We start from the raw sequence: 10,927 nt of genomic DNA on the forward strand, positions 1-10,927 counted from the left end.
CACAATCGGTAGCAGATATGACCCCAATATGCACAATCGGTAGCAGAAATGACCCCAATATGCACAATCGGTAGCAGATATGACCCCAATATGCACAATCGGTAGCAGATATGACCCCAATATGCACAATCCGTAGCAGATATGACCCCAATATGCACAATCCGTAGCAGATATGACCCCAATATGCACAATCCGTAGCAGATATGACCCCAATAAGCACCACCTGAAAAAGAAAAGAAAAACCCATTTACTCACCTACAGCCAGAAGACCTTCTTTCCCGACCTCCTGTCCCGACCTCCTTGTGGCGCGCAGCGCCCGCGCGCCCACGATCCTCTTCCTTCCCGACGTCACGACGAGACTTCCTGCCTGCATGCAGAGAGCAGGGCTATGGGAAAATGGCCGCCCGAAGCCATGCACTGCAGTCTCGAAGTCTGCAGAGCAGGGCTCCAGGCGGCCATCTTACCGTAGCCCTGCCTGCTGCTCCGTGCTGCCGCTGTGTGAACTGACTTGGCGTCTTTTAGACGCCTGAAGTCAGTTCACTCCAGGGGGTGCTTTGGGGGTGCTTGGACAATTCTAGGGGGTGCTCGAGCACCCCCTTGCACCCCCCTGGCGCCGCCCCTGGTTATTGGACTTCCTTACTAATCGCCCTCAAACTGTCAGACTAGGAAAACAGACATCCTCCACCCTTACCCTGAGCACTGGCGTGCCACAGGGCTGTGTATTAAGCCCTCTCCTCTATGCACTTTTCACCCATGACTGCCAGCCTATCCATACCTCAAACATAATTGTTAAGTTTGCAGATGATACGAATGTCATTGGGCTTATATCAGACAATGAGGAAGCTGCATACAGAGAAGAAGTTAGGAACCTGACTGCATGGTGCGACATTAACAACCTGTTATTAAATACAAAGAAGACTAAATAAATTATTCTGGACTTTAGGACCACCAAAAAGACCACTCACCTACCGCTAATGATAAATGCAGAGGCTGTGGAGAGAGTTTCCAGCTTCAAATTTTTGGGAGTCACCATCGCAGAGAACCTGTCCTGGGCTGACAATGCTTTAGCTCTAACTGGCAAAGCACAACAACGCCTCTACTTTCTGAGAAAACTAAGGAGCGCTAACCTCCCACAGAAGCTGCTGGCTAATTTCTACAGATGCACTATAGAAAGCGTTCTGATCAATTGCATGACAGCCTGGTACAACAGCTGCACCAAGGCTACTAGAGAAGCCCTGCAGCTAGTTGTTAAAACAGCAGAAGCCATTATTGGCACTGAACTACCATCACTGGAACTTTTGTATAATTCTCGCAGCGTGAGAAGGGCCAAAAACATTATCAAGGACAACACTCACCCTGGAAATGTCTTGTTTGAGCTCCTTCCATCAGGAAAACGTTTTAGATCAATCCGCACACACACAAACAGACTGAAAGACAGCTTTTTCCCATCCGCCATAAACTTGATGAACTCTGAATCCTCTCTGAAATAATTAACACTGTGTACTAATTGTTTAAACATCTGTAATACCTGGCATACTTGTATAATTTCTTCTCTTCCTTGTTACTATCACTATGTTCCCTATATGCACCGTGGGGTTGTCATGAAAAGTAATTTTGTTGTGTTACACAATGACAATAAAGTGAGTGAATTGAATTGAGTTGAATCTGTTAGCTGCCCATAAACCACAGGCCGACTTATGATCAATGTAATGCTGAAATTGATGTGGATTTGGCCTTGCAATGCTGCATCTGAATGGCTTACCGCCCCCACACTGTCCCCCTAATGTAAAATGTACCCCCTGGTGGCCAGTGCAAGGTATACATTAGCTGTCCGCGGCCTCCTCTTGTACATTACCTGTCCACTAGCTCTGGGCACTCTCTGTACTTCAAACATGCTCGCCATGTGGTTGATTAGTAATGTGGCTGCATGTATGTCGTCTGACGTCACACACGCGCCCTTTATAGGAAACCATGTGGTCCGTGTGTATGGAGAATGGCACCAGGAGCTAGTGGAGGGACAAGTGGAGGCAGCAGACAGGTAATGTATATCTTGCAAGAGGGGGAAATTTAACATTGAGGGGACATTTTATGGTGGTTTAGACGCATTGGTCAATCGTGCACAGGCTATGAAGCATTTCCATTGGCTAGCGAAATGCATGACATCTATATATCTTACACAACAGTCCACATTGCACAATATAAATGTAATGAAGTTTGGGTACACAAAACAACTATATTCATATAACAGATACAATGAAACCGCATTCCACCATAATGGACAAATATATTTTGCTCAACTTAAGCAGAAGAATAACAGTATGACAGTGTAAAAACATCTACAATGTACTACATTGAATCATGGTTTTGAATCTTACTTGTGCCAAAAGAAGTTTGTCATCCTCTGTAAATGCTGCTGGTGGCATTTTTATCTCTGTTGCATCCACTGCACAATACAGGAAGTCTGTACAGTAGCTTCCTGTTGACATATGATTTATATAAGTCACATGACCGCTTATCGCCGCATCACGTGCGCCATTATCGTTGTACGTATGCGCAGATATCGTCGCATTGATAATACATGTGGATTGTCAATGCGCCGTTTTTGTCGCATAATGGAAAGTACACAATTTATATTGTTCGATCATTAATGCGCCGTTTTTGTTGCATCCATGACAAAACTAATATAATTTTATGTACATTCAATTACTATTTTCCCATATTGAATGACTGAATACTTACCACATACAGGATTTAAATTACTGCGAGATTGTTGGTCCCACAATTCAACATAAATGTGGTTAAGCCCCTCTGCCAATGGCAAGGCCTATATCATAGAGGGGACCCTACACTATTTAAATTTCATTACCTACAAAAAAAAAAGGTAATCCAAATAAAAATATATATATATATAGACATGTGCATGAAGAAAAAAAAAAGGCTAATTGTCCTGCCAATCAACTAGACCCTCATGCAAAAAACATGAACCAAATCATCACGGAGTGACAAGCAATCCCTTGTACCCCGTGGTAGGTTTGCCCGGACATCGCGCAGATTTTGTTTTGGACCTTGAGGGTGTGTCGCCAGATGTGTCTGGCGACACACCCTCAAGGTCCAAAACAAAATTGTGGAACACGCATGTTGCTTTCACAACAGAGATGGCATTGGAAACATTCAGGTTGATGGAGGTGTGCAAAACTCGCCACTTATTGGCCAAAACTCCAAAGGCACACTCCACAACCTGCCTTGCCCGGGACAAACGAAAATTAAAAATGGTACGATTCCTGCGATCCGCAGACAAGTACCGAGAAGATAAAGGGCACATGAGGTGTTAGCTCAGTCCAAAGGCTTCATCGCCAATGAGAGAGAATGGCTGAGGAGGACCAGTTGTGCCAGGCCAAGGCGTAGGGGCTGGAAGTTCAAGCTATCATTCATCATGTTGCGGTAAAAATTGGAATGCTGAAAGATGAATGAGTCACTTGAACTCCTATATGACCCCACATCAATATAAATAAACCTTGACTTGGCATCAGCTATAGCCATCAAAACAACAGAAAAATATTTCTTGTAATTAAAATAACGTCTGCCACTGAACGGAGGCATGACTAGCCGTATGTGTTTGCCATCAATGGCACCTAGGCAGTTGGGGAATTTGGTCTTCTCCCAAAACAATTTGGCAATTTCTTGCCAATTGGCTTCCTCCGGTGGGCGAAGATACCTAGGTACCACCCGCAACCAGATGGCTCGGCATGTGTCGTGCACTATGTAGCTGATGGTCGACACCCCCAGCCGTAAACAAAAATGCAGGGAGGAAAATTACTGGCCTGTTGCAAGATATCTGAACAGATGAAAAAAAAACATATCATACAGTAAACATGCAAATAATACATTACATACACATGAACAATATCCAATAACTACTATCACAATAACTCAAGGTCACCAACAGCTTCTCCTCCGCAGATATGCTCTGCCGAAAGTTGGTGTGACCCTTGGTGAGATCAGATCTCACCAAATCCAGCAGTACATAAAAACTAAAGTACAAACAAGAAACAAAACATTCATCAACACATAACCACTATTTCACAACAAACATAACAAGTACTTCAAATCTCTCTCTCTCTCTCTCTCTCTCTCTCTCTCTCTATACATATATATATATATATATATATATATATATATATATATTATTACAACAATACACATTAGATAGTTTGCACTGCATATCTAGCTGCAAACAGCTTCAACAGTTTATTATTATTTATTCCTAAGATACAATGAGGACAGCCAGGTTCTGTTTGTCACATTGATACAGGCTGAGGGCTGGAGATGCTATCAGCTTGCCTGTGTGTACATTCAGTCCCCTCTCATCCTCCCTCCTCCCCTCTGCCTCTGAAATCAATGGCTAGGAACCTCACCCTCCTGCTTCCAACACTAACCTCCCAAAAGCAAATTCTACTGTCAGTAAATGGCAAGGCACTGTGAAAAGCGGTGGAAGGACCTTGTTCAGGTTATAAGGAATTGTAGTCGTATAACAAATAATGAAACAAATTGCACAAACAGAATGCCAAATATCCTATATAATAGGAACACAATTAGCCAATTACTAATTATTTATGTAGGACACACTTTAAAACATAAAAATAAACTATGCAATCTTACCTGGAATTGGACATCCTCGTGTACTTGAAAAACTTTGAGGCGTCCTGTAACAGGTCAGGAAAGAGGGTGTAAAAATGCCCTTTTAAAGGACGGTCCACTAGTAGGGGATGGACCCAGATCTGCCTCCTTCGACGCCTGCAACGAAGAAGACGAATAAAAAATAACATGCACATGCCACCAACCACCATCTCTTCCTCCAAATCCATGTTTCCAACACCAAACAACCCACAATAATAAGCCCCCCCAAAAAAGTGTATTTATAGTCATCATTGTGCTACGAAAATGGCGCACCCAGAGACGCTTTAAAAATGACGTCATATCAGTCTAACGCAGTGTTCAACGGCACACAATAACATCCACCTTTAACTAATACATGTGTTGCATTAGGGGCCCGTTGTGCGACCTTAACATTGCATCAAACGCAACGTCTTAGTGTGAAAGAGCAATTAATGTGACTGGACCTGCTAGTGATGATGCCGGGAGGAGTGGAGCCCCGTTATGTTGATAGCGTTCGCTATGCTGTAATTCAGCAGCATAGCATACAGTGACTGCCTGGACCCCCATTACGCACGTTATGATGCCAATAAGGCTCGTAGCATGCAATGACAGTAATTAACCTCTTGACGACCAGCTAACGCCGATTGGCGTAAACTGGTCGTCTGCGGGTTACCATGGAAACGGCCGCTCGATCGAGCGGCCTTTCCATGTCAGTTCACGGAGGGTGTCTCCGTGAACAGCCGGAGAGCCGCCGATAGCGGCTCGCCGGCAAAATGTAAACAGGTGGGGAAGAAATCCCGCTGTTTACATGATACGGCGCTGCTGCGCAGCAGCGCCGTAAGTCAGATCGGCGATCCCCGGCCTCTGATTGGCCGGGGATCGCCGGCATATGATAGGCTGAAGCCTATCCCACAATGCGCAGGACGGATATCCGTCCTGCGCAGCCCAGGAAGGGAGAGGGAGGTAAGGGGAGGGAGGGAGCGCACAAAACGCTGCAGAGGGGGGCTTTGAGGAGCCCCCCCCGCTACCCACTAATGGCCGGTGGCGATCAGACCCCCCAGCAGGACATCCCCCTAGTGGGGAAAAAAGGGGGGTAGTCTGATCGCCCTGCTGCACTGCTGATCGGTGCTGCGGGCTGTAGAGCCCACGCAGCACCGATCAGTGAAAATTCCCCTGGTCGGCAAGTGGTTAAGGCACGCTTACTTTTATAGCGCTCTTAACAGCTGATAACTCTTGCTGTTTTGCAGTGCTAACATTAGTGCATTAAGCTCTATGTCACAGCATGCCACAGACTGAGATGAGCATAAAGGTAAACCTAAAATTGTTCACAGACTGCTTAGCCGTCGTACCCCTACCCCACGCCCTTCCATGCCTGCCTTTTCCTCTTGCTTTGGCAATGCCTGTATGAAATTTGGTCATGCCAATAAAGCTACCTTTGATTTGATTTGAAAAATCAAGATGCATTGACTGCTGCAGGCGCTGTCCCAGCCTCAGGCAGCCAGCAGCAATTTCTCCATGTCTCCCTTACCTGACCCAGATAGTTTATGACAAAACAAATGGAGATTCAGCTTCCCCCTCTTTCTCCCCTGGCCAGTGACCAGCAACAAGTGCCCCAGCTCCTTGCTCTGTCCTTACCCCCAACCCATTATTACTCACAGAAAAGTCAGTGCAAGGTTGCAGTCAGGCAATGTAAAGATTGCAGCACCTTACAGGTATTAAAATTTATTGTAGCTTTACATCTCCCTCTCTTGCAGAAACAGCAGTAGTGCTCTCTTGTGCTGTCTCAATCAGTACACTGCTTTTAACACATGTGCGTTACCTAAGAGTTAATTCTTCCATACCAGACAGCAGGGGAAAAGTTTGTTACTGATCAGCACTATTCTAAGCACACAGAGGTGATTGCTACTAGCATATCACCAATATCCCCATGTATAGCATATCACCAGCTTTTCCCGCAGTTTAAGTAGGAACCCTGGTGAGCCCCTCTGGTCCAGGGAAAGCATTGCAATTGCAAGCCCTACATCCTCTATTGCTAAGGCACTGGTAATCCACAGCACATTAAGAAGCCATGGGACCACTATAACATTGTAAAAATTCTGCATCTTTTAGCTCATTTGTCTTGGCTTGCTTCTATACTATGTGGTCACAAAATGCACAAGAGCTCAATTACACAGTACACTCCTATGTGAAACTAACTACATCACAGTGTCTCTTCAAGAGATCTCTTACAGTATTCCACAGAGTACAATTCTGAAACACTTTTCACTTCTGTACGCATTACATTATTGAGATCTTCCTCTAGTGTCCTTAAAATAACCTGAATGGGAGGTTTGGTAATTATAACTACAGCCATTCTTTACAAAATTCAGCACAAATAGCCTCTGAAAGATTTGAGTACCATCTGTGCTACATGCCTCCTTGACACAGACTTCAGTCATATACTGTATATAACACACACTACATATCCACTTAATTGATCCTCAGCATCTCACAGCATTCCTAACTCCCAACAAGCACTCCTTGAAATGGAGGCTCAAATGACTCCATGTACTTTGGCCCCGTGGAAGTACTCCCCTGGTGTTACACCAAACTGAAATGATCACAAGATGCACGAATGTATGTGCCAGAATTGACATCAATGTTTTTTTCCCAAACGCCTCTCGGAAGCAGACCTCAAGCTTTGGAGACTGCTGAAGCGAGGCTTAGTGTGGACCATTTAAATATGACCTACACACCTACGGTTATGTGTTTGAGTGCTTTCTGTGCAGGTTAGTAATTGAAACAAGAAACTATACTCGTTGCTATGAGCATCATTTCCATTTTTCCTAAGAACTTTAATACTAGCTTTTACAGTGATAATGTTAGAATGCTTCCAACGTAGAAAAGAGATCCCAGTAGCCTATAGGAAACATGAATGAATGTATGAGCTAACATTTGTAAAGCGTATTTCTCCCATAGGACTCCGAGAATGCCTTAGATGCTTTCAGATTATTCATTCAACCTATTTAAACTTCTCCATTGCATTCGATTCAGCGACTGTCCTTTTAGATACAATATGTGTAATGCAATAATAAAATAATATTTTTATAAACATATTTTGGTTATGTAGGCTTTTTTTTGCAATAGGGTAAGTTTAGCTCAGACTCTCTGTTTTATTTTATTAAGAAAAAAATAAAGGTAGAAACCTTCAAATCTAAAAGCTCAATTACACCAAAAGACTTCTTCTAGACAGATCTAAACACATCTTTTTTTTTTCCTTTTTGAAAAATGTGAGCTACTATCAAGGGCAAACACTTGACAATATTATTTTTAACCACTGACAGCAAGAAAAAGGTTTCTGAAATAAATACTTCAAAACAGATTGCAACAAAAATGAGACCTGAATCCAGCTATAAATATAGAGTGTAGCCAAACAAAAACCTTTCAAACCCTGTACTAAATGTGCTATGTGTTCATGTAAACAGAAGACAGCAAACACAAAGGACATAAGGAATACTAACAAATATTCTAAAACCAGAATGTCATACAAAATGTTCTGGATCGATCAAAAAAATTATGGAAATGTACAACATTCAAGCTGAGTAATTAATTTCTTACCGCTGCTATATAATGTATTGATCCTTTTGTATTCTGCTAATACTCTACAGTATTTTTTGAATAAAGTGTCAAATGCCAGATGACAGATGCAGAGGATCAGTAAACTTGGCATTACACATTGCTGACATCGCTCAGAATGGCAGAGTTTGGTCTGTTTGAGTAGCTAAAGGTCAATAATGCATATCTGTTATGTTTTAAATGATTTTAATACAGACAGAATCAGGATCCTCATTTCTTCTGTTGCCATCAGAAGATTCTTATGGAACAAATACTATGCTTTGATCTTAAAGCAGAACTGTAGATACAAAATAAACACATTGTTTCACTTACCTGGGGCTTCCCCAAGCCGCCAGCAGCTGTCCTGCGCCGAGTCTCCATTCCCCCGCCACCGCTCCGTCCCGTACCTCGACTTGTAAGTCGAGGCCAGCGCAGCCCTGCCAAGCGTATCCTTTCTTCGTGTTCTCCTCTGCAATAGCGGGGAAAGCAAAGAAAGGATATGCGTGGCCAGAGCCGGGCAGGTGCAGTGGCCCGGCGGCGAAACCGAAAGTAGCTGGTGGCGGGAGAACAGAGGCTCGTCGAGGAGCGGCGCGGGACAGGACGGCTGCTGGGGGCTTGGGGAAGCCCCATGTAAGTGAAACAATGTGTTTATTTTGGATCTACAGTTCCGCTTTAACATGCAACTCATAGGTAAAGCAGAATGAAATACCTCTAGCCAGGTCTGTATTTACCACACAGGAGCTTATAGGCACAGATGTCCTGGCACCTTAGACTTTACCCGCCATGAACCCACAAACCCCCACTGAACTGCATAGCAAGAGTGCTGGCTGTCCCAGCTGTCACTTCTTCCTTTACTTCCCTTGCCTGTCATAGGTGCCCCTTAGTATTAGGTAGCCAGAAATACCCTCAGTATTAAATAGCTAGAGTTGTTCCCAAGTATTAGGTAGCTAGAGGAACCTCTGTATTAAGTAACTAGAGGTGCCCATGACTGAAGGGAGATCTCCTCAGTGGAATGCGGTGAGCAGGGTGAGTAACCTCTCATTTACACTCTCATCAGGACTCTGTACAGGGAAGGAGGGAGGCACCTGGGGAAGAGGAGTGAGCCGCCTTTCCATCATCCGGCCCTGCCTCTAGCAAACAAATACTGCAGATAGATGGGAAATGGGAAATAATAATATTTCTATGGAAAATACATTTGCATAATACTGACTGTGTACTAAACTCAGTCCAGTAAACACCCATATACATCATAAGGGCTTGGGCACATTTTAGGTTTATCACTGTAACATAGCCAAAAGAGCTATTCAGACACAAGACTGCATACAATAGCTTTGCATATTTCTGTGAGGAATTGTTAGGTTACGCTTATCATTTCTTTCCAGCTAGTCATTTGCTTTCTGCAAGGATGGTGATAACTAATATTATGCATTTTTATAGCGCCAGCATCTTCTGCAATGCTTTGTAGAGTAGATGGACATGTCAGCAGGTGTTGCTAATTGAAAGGACAACCATTTTGGGACCATGGGACACCTGTATTCATGCCACAATTATTTTCAATGGTGAAACTCTAGCATGAGAGGAAACCTGTGTGATAGGTCGGTAAGCAGTGGGGCTGGAGGAAAACCAAGTGGTGTATGTTTTAGTGTCTTTTAAAATAATGACTGTAATCACATAACTTAATTTACTAGCTTGCCCACAGTCTGATATGACTCAGGCCAGAGTGGCAAACTATTGCCATGTAATAGCAGGTGATTTTTAAGAAATCCAGCTGGTGCTTGTAGTCAGTAACTGATTCCCATCCTTAATCTGATATGACTCAGGCCATAGTAGCAAACCTTTGACATCTAACAGCAGAATGTTTGTTTTTTAGAAATTCTGCTGAGTTCTGCAGGATCATTAATGATCTGTAGCCTGGAAATGACTTTGTAATTCAAGCCCAAATTGAAGGCAAGTAATATTTTGGTTACAGCTTGTGGCAATGTTCTAGCTTTGTAACGGTTTCTGCTGTGTTATTGTGCTTCCTTTCTTGACCTACATTCCACCATATGCAAATGAAAAATATCCTTCTATTCCATTCACAGGTCTTCTGTGACTCTACCTACCCTTTGTTCCGAAACAGCACGCTCTTTCATCCTCTCCATCTTCACCTAAGCGAACTCTATTAGCAAAATGGTAACTGTAGTTAACCCAGACTGCAAGAACCGTACTGAAAATGTATGACAATAATTATGTTTAATTTTCAAAGCTTAACAGTGGCACTGAAAACGTACTTACAATGCCTTTGTGTTAGATTGGGCAAACTCGTTATGCATTATTCAGGTAATATGTGCTGTGAAAATGGAAATCTTTTGACCTTACTAAAAGTGAGTTAAAGTTTAACTCACTTGCAGAAGAAGAAGAAATGTCTCTGGCTTTTTTCCCCCCACAACTGGATTTATGCTGGCGGAGTGCCCTACATTTAATCCACGCGCAGCAGAGAACAGGAACTGAAGAACAGATTGGTTTGCACATACCTGAACAATGTGTTATTTTGTTCTCTATTATTACTGAACTCTTCCACTTTACAATTCAGCAGCATAATAAAGCATCTTTACTATCCTTAACACTCAGCTTTTAAACGTAATTGAAGCAAGCTATTTATTATTCCCAAGTTATACGAACAAATCTACTTAAGGTC

This window comes from Hyperolius riggenbachi, chromosome 2 (genome assembly GCF_040937935.1).
Source record: "Hyperolius riggenbachi isolate aHypRig1 chromosome 2, aHypRig1.pri, whole genome shotgun sequence".
Classification (NCBI taxonomy): domain Eukaryota; kingdom Metazoa; phylum Chordata; class Amphibia; order Anura; family Hyperoliidae; genus Hyperolius; species Hyperolius riggenbachi.